General features: G+C 46.7%; 1 protein-coding gene across 3 annotated transcripts in view; it reads right to left on the bottom strand.

The window, feature by feature from the left end:
* Positions 1–13,828, bottom strand: part of PNPLA7 (patatin like domain 7, lysophospholipase) — a 339,713-nt gene that overhangs the window by 191,148 nt on the left and 134,737 nt on the right. The window lies entirely within an intron of this gene.

The raw sequence follows: 13,828 nt of genomic DNA, 5'->3' as shown, positions 1-13,828 counted from the left end.
CCAGCGCCGCTGCGCCAGTCGTCCGTCGGTGCCCGCCCGGCCAGCCGCCTGCGGGGAGCCGACTATCACCTGCCATGGCGGTGAGTTTTCTGGAGCCGAGAGCCTCCCATAAGGAGGAACGGTTCCCTCCAGGAGCGTCGTCCTGCTCCTGGCCTTTGGGGCAGAGGGACTCCCCACTGGAGAGTTTCGGCCCCGGGGCCTCTTGACAGGGGAAGGCTTGGACTAGCCGTACGATCACCTGAGCCCCTCCGGTAAGCTTCTTGTGTGTCCCTCCGTGCAGGGACAGGAAAAACACTGAGGGAGAGGGGGTGGGACGTGACCTTTAACCTCTCGTGTGCTTCCTGTCCCTGTAAGGAGGAGGAGGACGTCCTCCATGGTGCTGTCAGGTGGACGTCCTGGAAAAAAAGTTTTCAGAAGACTTTAACCCGCTCTGTTCTGCAGAGAGAAAAAAAAAAAAGCAAGCTAGCAGCCAGCAGCTGCTCCAGCCCCCACCATTGTGCCCAGTGCGCAGTACACAGTCCCTTATCAGTATCAGTGTGCCCTTCAGCCCACACAGAAAACTCTGGCCCCCCCTCAGACTTCAACTACTGAGAACCTTGCTCCTCAGCCCCTCCCTGCTAATTCTGGCACTGTGCCCGACTCGAAAACTTTCAGAGAGATTATCATTCCCCTGCTGTTTTGATCGGAGTAGATGGTAGACCCAATTAATATACTTTTATAAACCCTATTTCTGTGGGACCTTTTCCCAAGGTTACTATTCAGTTCGTGATCTCTCCCACATGTCCAGTAAATTTATTAGGGGCAGATTTATTATCACAGTTCCACTCTGAAATACAATTCCAAGATGATGGTCAGATGGTTCTTATGTTATATAATCCCTATGCAGATGAAGATAGTGAGGGAATCTGTATTTTGCATGCCCTTCTTACGGTTATGATAGCCCTGATAGGCCCAGATCCACCCCCCAATATTGCCTGAGGATCAATGACTCACCCAATACCTCTCAGAGATACCATCTAAACTCTGGTCAAAAGGGCCAAATGATATAGGGAAAATAGCTGTAGAACCAGTAAAAGTGTTTCTCAAACCTGGTGCCTAATCCACATACTCTTTTGTCCCAAATACCCCAGGATGCTGCTTGGTTTACAGTTATTGATCTTACCAATGCCTTCTTTAGCATTCCGTTACACCCAGACTGCCAGTTTCTATTTGCATTCACTTAGCAGGGACGACAGTTAATATGGACAGTTATGCCACAAGGGGCCCAAAACAGTCCCAACCAGTTTGCAAAAAAATATGAGCAGGTGTCTTTTGCCATTGCTGCCATAGTTAGCCTCCTCAAGTATCTGACAGCACTCAACTGTCAGGTTTCGGCCTCGAGACTTCGGTTCTGCCTTGGTCAAGTGATATTCTTGGGTCACTGTCTCCTTCAGGGTGCCAGACACCTCGCAGAAGAAACAAAAATAGCCGTCAGCTCCCTTCCTTTCCCAAAAGATGAAGCTGAGCTCCAGCATTTTCTTGGATTATGCACTTAATTTTGTCAGTGGATACTGGATGCATCCCGCATAATGCAACCCCTTTACAATGCCTTGAAAGACGGTATAATGAACTATAAGGGAAGATGGCAGTGATGAGGATTACCTCCAAAATGACAGTTCCCAACTTCTGACTGAAGAAACAGCTACACCACCAAATGTCAGTGAGAATTCACTCAAATATCCTGATCTGGTGTTATACACGGATGGTTCAAGATATGCTGACGAGTTTGGTAGATTCCACACGGGATATGCTGTTACCACAGAGGACACTGTAGTGCACGCAGCTGCACTCCCGCCCTCACAGTCAGCACAAGAAGCAGAACTCCAGGCTCTGTCTACTGCATGTACTTTGGCCAAGAACAGACGGGCTAATATATACATGGACTCACGGTATGCATTTGGTATTGCTCACGATTTTGGGGCTCTATGGGCCAATCGAGGGTTTATTACTACTGCCAGAACCCCAGTGAAAAATGCTGAAACTGTTAAAACCCTCATGGACTCGATCAAATTACCTACTCAGGTGGCTATTATCAAAGTTAAGGCGCACGGTCCTAGGACTAGTCCACAGACTGTTGGCAATGTATTTGCGGATATGCAAGTAAAAAGCCGCAGCTCTCTTACCCGTTGAACCAACCATACCAACTATGGTGACCACACGCACTCAGCGTAAACAGTTACAAGAAGCACTGACCCTACAAGAACCTGATGATCTACAACAGACTGAAATTTTCTGTCGGACCCCGCGAGACCGCTTAATGACGATGCAGAGAATGTGTCCAAAGGAAGAGGTGAAGCATTGGAAGACTGATGGGGCACAAATGGATAATGGTCTCTGGAAAAAGGACAGACTTGTGTGTCTCCCTAAGCGGATGTGCCCTGCTATTGCCATATGGGCACATGGACCTACTCATCGAGGAAAGAATCAGGCCCTCGCACTGGTGCAAAAATTCTACGGGCCCCGGTTCTCCAGTTGGCCGGAAGCATTCCCTGTTACTAACATGACTGCATTAACCACAGCGAAGAAACTGGTGATGAAAGTCATATGCAGATATGGGGTTCCAGAAGTTGTTGAAAGTGATCAAGGTCCAGCCTTTTCTTCTCATGTGTACCAAGAAGTTCTAATAATGCTTGGATCCACTGTAGCACTCCATACTCCGTACCACCCACAATCCAGTGGGGAAGTTGAGAGGCTGAACGGCACACTGAGGGACAATTGACCAAAATGATGCAGGAGACTACGGCTCCATGGCCAGAGCTCCTACCCATTGTACTATACCACATCCGTACTACACCCCTATTGCAAAATATGGCCTGTCCCCATATGTGATATTGTTTGGTGCTAGGCCCCCAGTTGCAAATTTCCAGCCTCAGCAGTTATCAGAAGAAACTGACCGTGGTGTTCAATGTGTTATTCAGCTTAGCAAAATTTTTTACTAACATCCATGCTCTAGTTTCCTTTTCTTTTTCAGATTCAGCAGAAACAGACACCTGTTATAACCTGAAGCCTGGTGATTTGGTAGTCGTGAAAAGGCATTTCAGGAAGCACAGACTAGAACCCTTGTATGACGGTCCCTATGAAGTCCTCCTCATCACCCAACAAGTCAATAGCAAATGAAGGGGCATAATGTTTTGGTTTTCCGCATTTTCCATATTATTAGAAGTTAAAAGTTAAAGTTAGAAGATATTCAATGACTCAGAGATCAATACGATAAAGACAATGAACGTACTAAGGACAGTTGGTGGTCAGACACCTTCTCCTTTCTCAATCCAGCCAATTGGTTTAAGGGAATTGGGGGCTGGATAGCTGGGAACTTACAGAGCTTGTTGCATATTGCTACCTGTATCCTTGTTGTATATGTGATACTAAAACTTGTTCTTTGGTGTATTCCTGTATGTATTAGGAAATTCTGCACTAAGACAGCTAATGATGATACCAAAGGCGTCGTTGCCCCTGCTCTTCTCTGCACCGATCTCAAAAGTCTACTTGATGAAGATGTTGAAGCCAAGCACATGGCTACCTACAAAAGATCTCCACCACCGTTATCAAAAATTGTTAATCGTGAACTGCAGTATACAGGGGGGATGGGTGCGCCGCGACAGCCATGACTGATAACACGGCATCAGTCATGTGAAGACCAGTACCCCTCGAGCTTATGGCTTGGGATAGCACCTCTGATGCTGCATGTGTTAACAAAGTTTATCTAGGGGGGGATTGTGAAGTACAGTATTCAGATGTACGGGATATCTTGTTCTTCAGACTCCATTTTTGTGCTTGCGACGCCATTTTGTTGTTTACAAGATAAATTTTGTAATTAGGTGAAAGTTCGCAGCTGTTATGAAACTAGACTGTTCTAGCTTGTACAAGATATGAGATATGAGACCCTAAAAGAATGTGCTATTGTTCTATTCTCTACGTCACGTAACTAGGGACATATTCTGATTTTCTTGCAATACTATTGGCTTATAAAGTGAATGTATTACAGCGATGTTATTGGTAGCTGAGTACTTTGCATAATTAAGCAAAAGATTATAAAAGAAGTGACTAAAATAAAGGGGACTAGTGATCTGCCTGGATCCTCCCGTACAGAGACCCTAGTCTCCGTGTGGTCATTCCCAGTTGCTAGCAACTCCCTGTGAATTAATTTGGAAATCACTGGATCAACCGTGAAGGGTTAATTTAGCTCTCCCTAAATAGCTCCCTCGACAAGCCGATAATTATATGCAGTACGTCCAAATGGTTTGTCTAATCAAGGATCTTAACCTTTTCAATTAAAGGGTTAGTATCAAGCTGAGATGTTATTCTCCATGTATAGGATAAGGGAAAACATGGGCCCCCCCACTAATCCCAATTCTCCTGTAATGGGCAATGGATGGATGAATGGAGCATAGGTGAACCCCAGAAACGTGATGGTTAGAAGTGTTTTCCCACCACTGACAAGACATTAAAGGAGTATTATTTCCACAATCAAAGTGCATCTCCTATGCTATGCACAACTTAATGATCGCTAGGGTCCATTCTCAATATATTGGACTGTCCCATAAACAATGAATGGACCCCCAGAGATCATGAAGTTATCCCCTATTTTCTGAGTAGAGATAACGTCTCAACATGGTCAAACTCTTAACTGTGTAAACTGTTGCTATACAGTGATACTGTCAGCTTCAATGCCCCTCTGCTCCTCCAATGATGCAGATGCAAAGCTTCCTCAGCTTGCGGCGTGGGAGTGTGACCATGCCGCTAGTCTGAGCGGTCAATTGTCAAGAGTGCACTCTTCCCAACTAGCAATAAGGCTGAGTGCAGACGTACTTTTTGGCCCTGCAGATTTTTCCGCGCATAATGGAAGAAATCCGCAGGTCAAATGACCTGCATTTTTCCTGCGGTTTTCTTGCGGTTTTTGTGCGGTTTTCCATCGCGGTTTTCCCCCTGCGGATTTGGTGACAGGGGAGATGGAAAACCGCACAAAAGTAGTAACATGCTGCGGATTTTGTACCGCGGGAAAACCGCGTGGAAAAATCTGCAGCGTCTGCACAGCGGTTTTTTTTTACATTGATTTTAAGGCTACTGTACATCACAATGCGGATAATGCAACGTTTCTGCGCGGTAAAATCCGCTGCGGAACCGCTGCAAATCTGCATCGTGTGCACACAGCCTAAGGAAGGCAGGAGGCAAAGGAGCGGTGCACTCCTGAATAAAGAAGATTAGACAACACCTTTAATTATTTCTTTGTGAAGCTTTTACTAGTCCAATAAATATTAACCTCTTAAGGGGGTTTTACACATAGCGATATCGCTAAAGCACCACCGATTTTGTGACGCAGCAGCAGCAGCAATATTGCTAGCGATATCGCTATGTAGGATACTTACCTCTGACTGTCTCCCCCGCTGTCTGTCGCTGATCGCGCGAGATTGTGCAGCTCCATTTCTCGTCGGGCGCTTCCCGCTGGCGCCGACGAGCGACGAGTGGACGCGGGCGGGAGGACGTCAGGATCGCCGCGTCTGAAAGCTAAGTAACGACCGCTGCTGCGTCGCTGCATCGCTGTGAGATCTGCCAGTGTGGCAGCTCACTAGCGACCATTTAGCGATGCACCAGCGATCCTGACTGGGTCGTATCGTGGTCGGGATCGCTGGTGCATCGCTAAATGTAAAGGGGCCTTTAGCCGACCGCCAATATGACTTAACGACGGAAGTTAACCCTTTTACCCCAGAGGGTGGTTTGCACGTTAATGACCAGGGCCGATTTTTACAATTCTGACCACTGTCCCTTTAAAGAGGTAATAACTCTGGAAGGCTTCAACGGATCTTGGCGATTCTGAGAATGTTTCTTCATGACATATTGTACTTCATGTTATTGGTAAAATTTCTTCGATATGACATCCATTTATGAAAAAAACGGAAATGTGGCGAAAATTTGGAAAATTTAGCAATTTTCATACTTTGAATTTTTATGCCCTTAAAACAGAGCAATATATCACACAAAATAGGTAATAAATAAACATTTCCCACATGTCTACTTTACATCAGCACAATTTTGGAAACAATTTTTTTTGTTAGGAAGTTATAAGGGTTAAAAGTTGACCAGCGATTTCTCATTTTTACAACAAAATTTACAAAACCATTTTTTTAGGGACCACCTCACATTTGAAGTCACTTTGAGGGGTCTATATGGCAGAAAATACCCAAAAGTGACACTATTCTAAAAACTGCACCCCTTGAGCTGATCAAAACCACATTCAAGAAGTTTATTAACCCTTCAGGTGCTCACAGGAGCAGAAACAATGTGGAAGGAAAAATAGCTTAGTAACTCACCGATAACTGTGTTTCTCGGAACCTATGACAGCACCACGGAGAAAAGGGGTCCGGCCATCAAGGACAGGAACCTACAGATAAAAAGGCGGCACCTCTCCTCCGCCCCCCAGTTGGTTACAGAGCATCAGAGGGTCTTCTGGTTAGTTAACAACAAAAGTATATACATAACATTATAATATTGCATATTATGGAGAAGCACCGTGTCTAAACAAAAACACTCTATACACAGTAAACCATGGTCACCGCACACGTGAAGGGGGGAATAAGCGGGTGCTGCCATGGGTTCCGAGAAACACCGTTATCGGTGAGTAACTAAGCTATTCTCTCTCACCCAGGACAGCACCACGGAGAGAATTTCAGAGATTGGTAGCTTAGGGAGGGACAACCGCCTGAAGCACCCTTCTCCCGAAGGTCAGGTCAGATGTAGAGGCTAGATCTAAACGACAGTGTCCGAAAAGTTAGAAGGTGTTGACCAGGTGGCCGCCTTACAGATCTGTTCTATCGATACCTCTGATCTTTCTGCCCATGAGGTCGCCATTGCCCTTATAGAGTGAGCTTTTAAACCCTCCGGGATGGTATTCCCACTAGATGAACACACCAGGGTAATCGCATCCCTTATCCACCTTGCTAGGGTACTCTTGGATGCCTTGAGTCCCTTCCGAGGTCCCTGGAAACAAAGAGAGCCTTCCTTCCTACATCCCTTGGTGGCCTCTAAGTACTGAACTAGGCACCTCTTCACATCTAGGGTGTGAAATCTCTCTTCTCCCCTATTCCTAGGATTTGGGCAGAAGGAAGGAAGGACTACTTCTTGGGACCTATGAAAGTGTGTTGCTACCTTAGGTAGATATGCCGGGTCAGGTTTCAATATGACTATCGTCTAGGATTTTAGTGAACGGTGGCATTGCTGACAGAGCTTGAATATCGCTCACCATGCGAGCGGATGTTAGGGCCACTAGAAGTACAGTTTTTATTGACAGGGTTTTTAGGGGTGCCGACTGGATGGGCTCGAATGGGGGCCCTGTTAGTGCAGATAGTACTAGGTTTAGATCCCATGATGGTAATTTCTGGGTAATTATTGGTATAGACCTGGCTGCGGCCCTAATAAACCGTGCTACCCAAGGGTTGCCTGCCACGTCCTGGTTATAAAGGGCACCTAGGGCCGCTATCTGTACCTTCAATGTGTTAGTCGCCAGCCCGTTCTAAACCCTTTTCCAGAAATTCGAGAATTTTGTCAATCTGGACTCCATCTTGAACCCTTGCCCCGGAGCTGGACAGAAATTTCCTCCAAGTTCTCCCATAGGCTCTAGTTGTGATCGGTTTCCTACTCTTTTGTAGTGTAGAAACCAGGTTTTCAGAGAACCCCCTCCCCCTCAGCAGTGCCCTTTCAAATTCCATGCTGTTAAATGGAGGTTCAGTGACCGAGGGTTTAGCACTGGTCCTTGAGACAGTAGGCCTGGGAGATCTGGTAGGACCCAAGGGTCGGTTATTGACAGTATTCTCAGTAAGGAGAACCAAGTTCTTTTTGGCCAAAAGGGGCTATTAGTATCATTCTTGCTTTATCCTCTCTGACTTTTCTTATGACTGCCAGGATGAGAATGGTCAGAGGAAAGGCATACATTAGGCCCTGCATCCACGGAAGCATAAACGCATCCAGGGTCCGGGGATTTCCCCTGGGGTCTAGGGAACAAAATGCTTCCACTTTTTTGTTTTTGTGGTCGGCAAACAGATCTATGTCCGGGGTTCCCCACATTTTTACAATTTTACAAAAATGGACTGTTTTAGGACCCATTCTCCCTGGCGTAACTGGGTGCGACTCAGAAAGTCTGCTCTCTGGTTTTCTGTTCCCCGTATATGCAGTGCAGAGAGGGATAGTAGGCTTGTCTCGGCTAGGGTGAAGATTTTAGATGTGTTCATTAGTGCCCGGGACCTGGTTGCCCCCTAGTGATTTATGTAGGCCACCGTCACCCGATTGTCCGAAAATATGCGGACGTGATGACCCTGTAGCACAGGCAGGAAGTAAGTTAGGGCATAACCTACTGCCAATAGTTCCTTTTGGTTCGAGGAGGCTTCTAATTCCTGAACTCCCCATTCCCCCTGAGCCATCTTGTTGCTCATATGTGCTTCCCATCCCATAGGACTGGCATCCGTGGTAATTATGTGTGTGATTTTTATTACCCAGGGAATCCCTTTGGATAGGTTCTCTCTGTTTCCCCACCAAGCTAGGGAATGAGTAGTTTTGGAGTCTAGTGTAACGTGACCTTCCAAGTGACCTCCTAATGCTAACTGGTTGGCTAATACATCCCATTGGAGATCTCTCATATGTAGCTGTGCCCATTGGACCGCCGGCAGGCAGGTGGAGAGGGACCCTAGTAGTGACATCGCTTTTCTTAGCGTCATGGCGGGGTTCTGAATCGCTCTTGCTACCATCTGATCAATTCTCTCTTTTTTTGCGGTCTGGGAGGTAACACTGTTGGGTGTTTGAGTCCAGTGTTAGTCCTAGGAACTCCTGTACTTTGCTGGGCTCCAACCTCGATTTTTTCAGGTTTAGAAGCCAGCCGAGGTTCTGTAGAATTGTTATTACTCTGTCCCTCTGTTCCCTGCATTTTTGGGCCGAATTGCTTGCTATTAAAAAGTACTCCAAATATGGGATTAAAATATCCTGTTCTCTTAGGTGAGCCATCATTTCCGCTACTAGTTTCGTGAAAACGCGTGGGGCTACAGAAATTCCAAATGGCATGGCCCTGTATTGAAACTCCCTTATTTTGCCCTCTATGGAGACCGCCAGTCTGAGGTATTTTCGGGAGTCTTTGTGGATGGGGACGTGATAGTACACATCGCTGAGATCTAATACTGTCATGAAGCAATGTGGGAAGAGAATTTTGGTGGTTCCCTAATAAGGGAAAGAAGTCTATTACAATGGGGAACAGTCACATAGATCACTCACCCAAGTATGCGCGGGTTCGGGAGGTGGATTCAGGTCCCTCACGGGTTGATCCAAGGAAGGTGACTTGCTCCTTGCAGCCGACCTGCTGCGTGGAGTGGCTACTGGACCGGCCCTCGCGCCTATCCTTATCCTTTTGCCAGTGATGGTGGTGTTGCTGTTGCCTGTGCTGCTGCTTAAGCTGCTGCTCGGGCTGCTCCCCTTGCTGGTCGCTGTCCTCCATACTTACAGGACGCTTCCAGCAAGGAGTATTTCCAGCGTTTTCCTTTTTAAATTTCCCGGCCGTGACGTCACTTCCTCTCCCAGCCTGCTCCGCTCTGTGCCCTGGGGAGCGCGCAGTGCGCATGCGCCGACCGTGGGGACCCGGAAGTCGTCTCCCCCATTTCCTGGGGCAGCGCCATGTTGGTACACCTCTGCACCGTGGTGCTGCCCGTGCGTGTCTCGGGTCGGGTCTCCCCCAGCCCCATCCTCCTTTCCGGAGCGGCAGCTCGGTCCTCTCCCCCCCCCCCCCCACTCACCCTGTCGAGCCCGTCTGCTGCAGCAGTGGCGGCTTCAGGAACCGACCCCACCGCGACAGGGGCCTCCCCGCTGTCAGGATTACGGACGGGTCGGCCCTGATTTAAGTAAGGTAAGCTGCTGCCGCTGCTGCTGGTTCCACGGGTCACCCGTCAAGGACAGGAACCCAACTGGGGGGGGGCGGAGGAGAGGTGCCGCCTTTTTATCTGTAGGTTCCTGTCCTTGATGGGCGGACCCCCTCTCTCCGTGATGCTGTCATGGGTGAGAGAGAAAAATGAACATTTAACTTTTTAGTCACAAAAATGATCTTTTAGCAACATTTTTTTTTATTTTCACAAAAATAAAAGGAGAAAATGGACAGATAAAGTTGTTGTGCAATTTCTCCAGAGTACGCCGATACCCGATATGTGGGGGAAAAACACTGTTTGGGCGCACAGCAGGGTTCGGAAGGGAAGGAGTGCCGTTTGACTTTTCCAAACCAAAATTGGCTGGAATTCAGATCAGACGCCATGTCACGTTTGGAGAGCACCTGATGTGCCTAAACAGTGGAAACCCCTCACAAATAACCCCATTTTGGAAACTAGACCCCCGGTAAGGAACTTATCTAGATGTGTGGTGAGCACTTTGATCCCCCAAGTGCTACACACAAGTTTATAACGTAGAGCCGTGAAAATAAAAAAAACATTTTTTTCCACAAACATGATCTTTTAGTCCCCAATTTTTTTTATTTTCCCAAGGGTAACAGGAGAAATTGGACCACAAAAGTTGTTGTTTAATTTGTCCTGAGTACGCTGGTACACCATATGTGGGAAAAAATACTGTTTGGGCCCACGTTGGGGCTCAGAAGGGAAGTAGTGATGTTTTGGAATACAGACTTTGATGGAATGGTCTGGGGGCGTCATGTTATATTTGCAAAGCCCTTGATGTTCCTAAACAGTAAAAAAAAAAAAAAAAAAAAAAACACCCCACAAGTGACATCATTTTGGAAACTAGACCCTCAAGGAACTTATCTAGATGTGCCCCCTTTTTGGAACTAATCTATTGTTTCCTGTAAATCTAAGTAAATTAGTAGTGCATGGCGGTGTGGTACAATTTGAAGCAATATTTCATACATAGGCCAGGTTCTTTGGGGCAGGTGTCGCATTGATAAATGGTGTTCTTGCGTATTCCCCTTTTGTAACACACTTGGCACCTTTTTTGCGCCTTACCTTTTTTTCCAGTTTGTAGGATCACCCCCCAGGAAATGCTGACCTGGTACGATACAAGCACCTTCAGTTCCAGAAGTACTGGGGACCACTCCTTCCTGAGTGCCAAATACCTGCAACAGCTCAACAGACGCCACACCCGGATAGTCCATCCATCCGCCCCACACATTTTCAAATATATTTTTAGGTTTTTCCTTGATATGTGTAGTGTAGCTTCTTGCGCCACTCCCCACTTCATCAGGTCCTCTTTGCACCGGTTAGTACAAATTTCTCTTCTGTAGATCTAACTCTATCCTGTAAAAACTCCCCATATGGTTTTGTCTTCGTTTTAGATCTGTTAATGGCCTGTATTAAGACTCCTCGTAAGCACGCTTTCATGGCATCCCATGTGTTTTCGACACTCGTTTGTCGTTTTCCTTAAAATAATGTTCTAAGGTAAAAGTGATCAGCGGGATATCCATAATAACACCCCGGCAGCAGACGCGCTGTCTGGGTACTATGTTTGACACCAATCTCTCCTTCACATCCCATATACAATCTCTTGCCCGCTCTTGCCGTTTACACCTAAAGAACATCTCTAGAATCTGCCCTTTTCTCACCATGGAAACAACAAAAACCCTTACTGTCGCCTTGATCCACTCCCTCCTGGACTACTGCAGCGCTCTATTATTTGGTCTCCCCGTTACTCGACTTTCCCCTCTCCAGTCCATACCTAATGCAGCAGCCAGGGTCAGCCATCTGGCTTCTTGGTACTCAGACACGTCCGCTCTTCGCCAATCGTTACATTGGCTTCTCATTCATTATAGGATCCAATTCAAAGTACTTGTTCTCACCCACAAAGCTCTCCACAGTGCGGCACCCCCCTACATCTCCTCCCTCATTTCTATCTATCGGCCTAACCGACTGTTGAGCTCTGCAAACAACTTTCAACTAACCTCCGTACCTCCCACTCTCGACTCCAAGACTTCTCCCGTGCTGCTCCTATCTTCTGGAATGCTCTACCCCAAGAAATTAGGACTATCCACAATTTGCATAGTTTTAGGAGCTCCCTCAAAACACATTTGTTCAGAGCGGCTCATCACGTTCACTAATCAAAGTCATTGTATGTGAAAGTGTGCATGTGAAGCCCATTCACTATCCCCATCTATCCCCCACTCCCTCAAGATGGCTGGACCATCATTGCAAATACACACCTGTACTTTGTATCTCCCCTACCTCATTGTAGATTGTAAGCTCTCACGAGCAGGGTTGTCTAACTTTGCTTTAATTATTGTATTGTTAATGTTATTTATGACTTGTGTTTTGAAACTGTTAAACTGTAAAGCGCTGCGGAATATGTTGGCGCTATATAAATAAAGTTTATTATTCTTTCTGGGAATTCCCATTCATCCAGGAATAAATTTTGGACATTGTTATGGACAGGAAAAACAATCTGTTATGGATAGGAAAAACAATCTTCCCTCTTGATTTTAGACCACCGAACATCTCCTCTTCGATTGTGTGGGATGGTTTCTCTTCTTCAACTCCCATCGTATTCCTGACCACAGCAGTAGCTTTTCCATAAACTCGGAGGAAAAGAACAATTTTTTATTATCCTCCTCCGTATCACTCGGAGTAAGTTCACCTTCTTCCGCTCATTCTTCAGGACCTGATATTTCAGCTTCTGTGTCAGAGCTATCCTCAGGCGCGTATTTCATCTTTTTGTGAAGAGAGGGGTCCCCTGTAAAGGATTGGGAGAAGGTAGCTAGGGATGACCATCTCCTGTCACACCATCCCTCTCACTTCATCCATCAGGGATGGCTGTTCTTCATGGACAATTTTCTCCATACATAGCTGACAAAGCTTTTTTGTAGCTGAATGGGAGGGTTTTTTTTACTGCAGATGGCAAATTTGCAATTTGCAATATTTTCCCTTGATTATGGTGCAGGATCCTTGTCTCCCTAGAAGAGAGAGAGAAGGGAAATTCCCATAAGATGGATCCTGTACCAAAGGACTTACCCTTACCAGGTATACTCACTGGGCCAGGGTTAGCGCTGAGCTCTGCAGACGCAGATCTAAGAGAAGGCACATCCATCATTTAGAACCTCAGTCCTACCTAATGGAGTCTTTAGTCAGGGTCCTTTTATACAAGAACAGAGCTTCTTCTCATCCAATAGGATGAGATCTCTCCCTCTCCGTGATAGGTCCTGTCTTCTGGCGCCTTCCCCGGTTTGAAATTTTCAAATTTCCCGTCAAAATGGTGGTGAGTTCCACCGTGCAACAAAAGGCGGAAGTGACGTTCCTCCTTCTCTCTCCGCGGTGTACGTCACTTCCTGTGCATGCCCAGGACTGCCAGAGAGTGCAGAAGTCACTGTCGGTCATGCAGGCGCGAGGGGAAGGGAAGCTACGAGGCTGGGGGGCTATGGGAGGCCCCCAGCCACTCCTTCACCATACAGAATTGCCGGCGGTGCAGGAGGATGGTGTGGTCCCACCCGAGGAAGGAGCAGCTGAGGGAGGAAGGTACGGGACAATCGACCCAGGCTGCCTGGCTTAAAGGTACCTACAAGAGAGTCACCAACCCACCGTTAGGAACACACAAAAAAAGCCTCTTCATCTCTTAGGAATAGGAAAACACTGGGGAATGAGGGAAGGGGTCGGCTATTTAAACCTTGTTTCCGGTCCCTAATTAGGATGGGAAGGCAACCTCCTGAGTGCTGTCGTGGAGGGGTTTAGAGAAAAAAAAAAATGGTTTTGTAAATTTTGTTGGAAAAATGAGAAATCGCTGGTCAATTTTAATTCCTTATAACTTACTAACAAACAAAAAAAAAAGAAATGTTTGC

The sequence above is a fragment of the Dendrobates tinctorius genome, unplaced genomic scaffold (genome assembly GCF_039654945.1).
Source record: "Dendrobates tinctorius isolate UK_male_01 unplaced genomic scaffold, ASM3965494v1 ptg000013l, whole genome shotgun sequence".
NCBI lineage: Eukaryota > Metazoa > Chordata > Amphibia > Anura > Dendrobatidae > Dendrobates > Dendrobates tinctorius.
The sequence above is the reverse complement of the archived record's forward strand: the minus strand, read 5'-3'. Positions and strand labels throughout refer to the sequence as shown.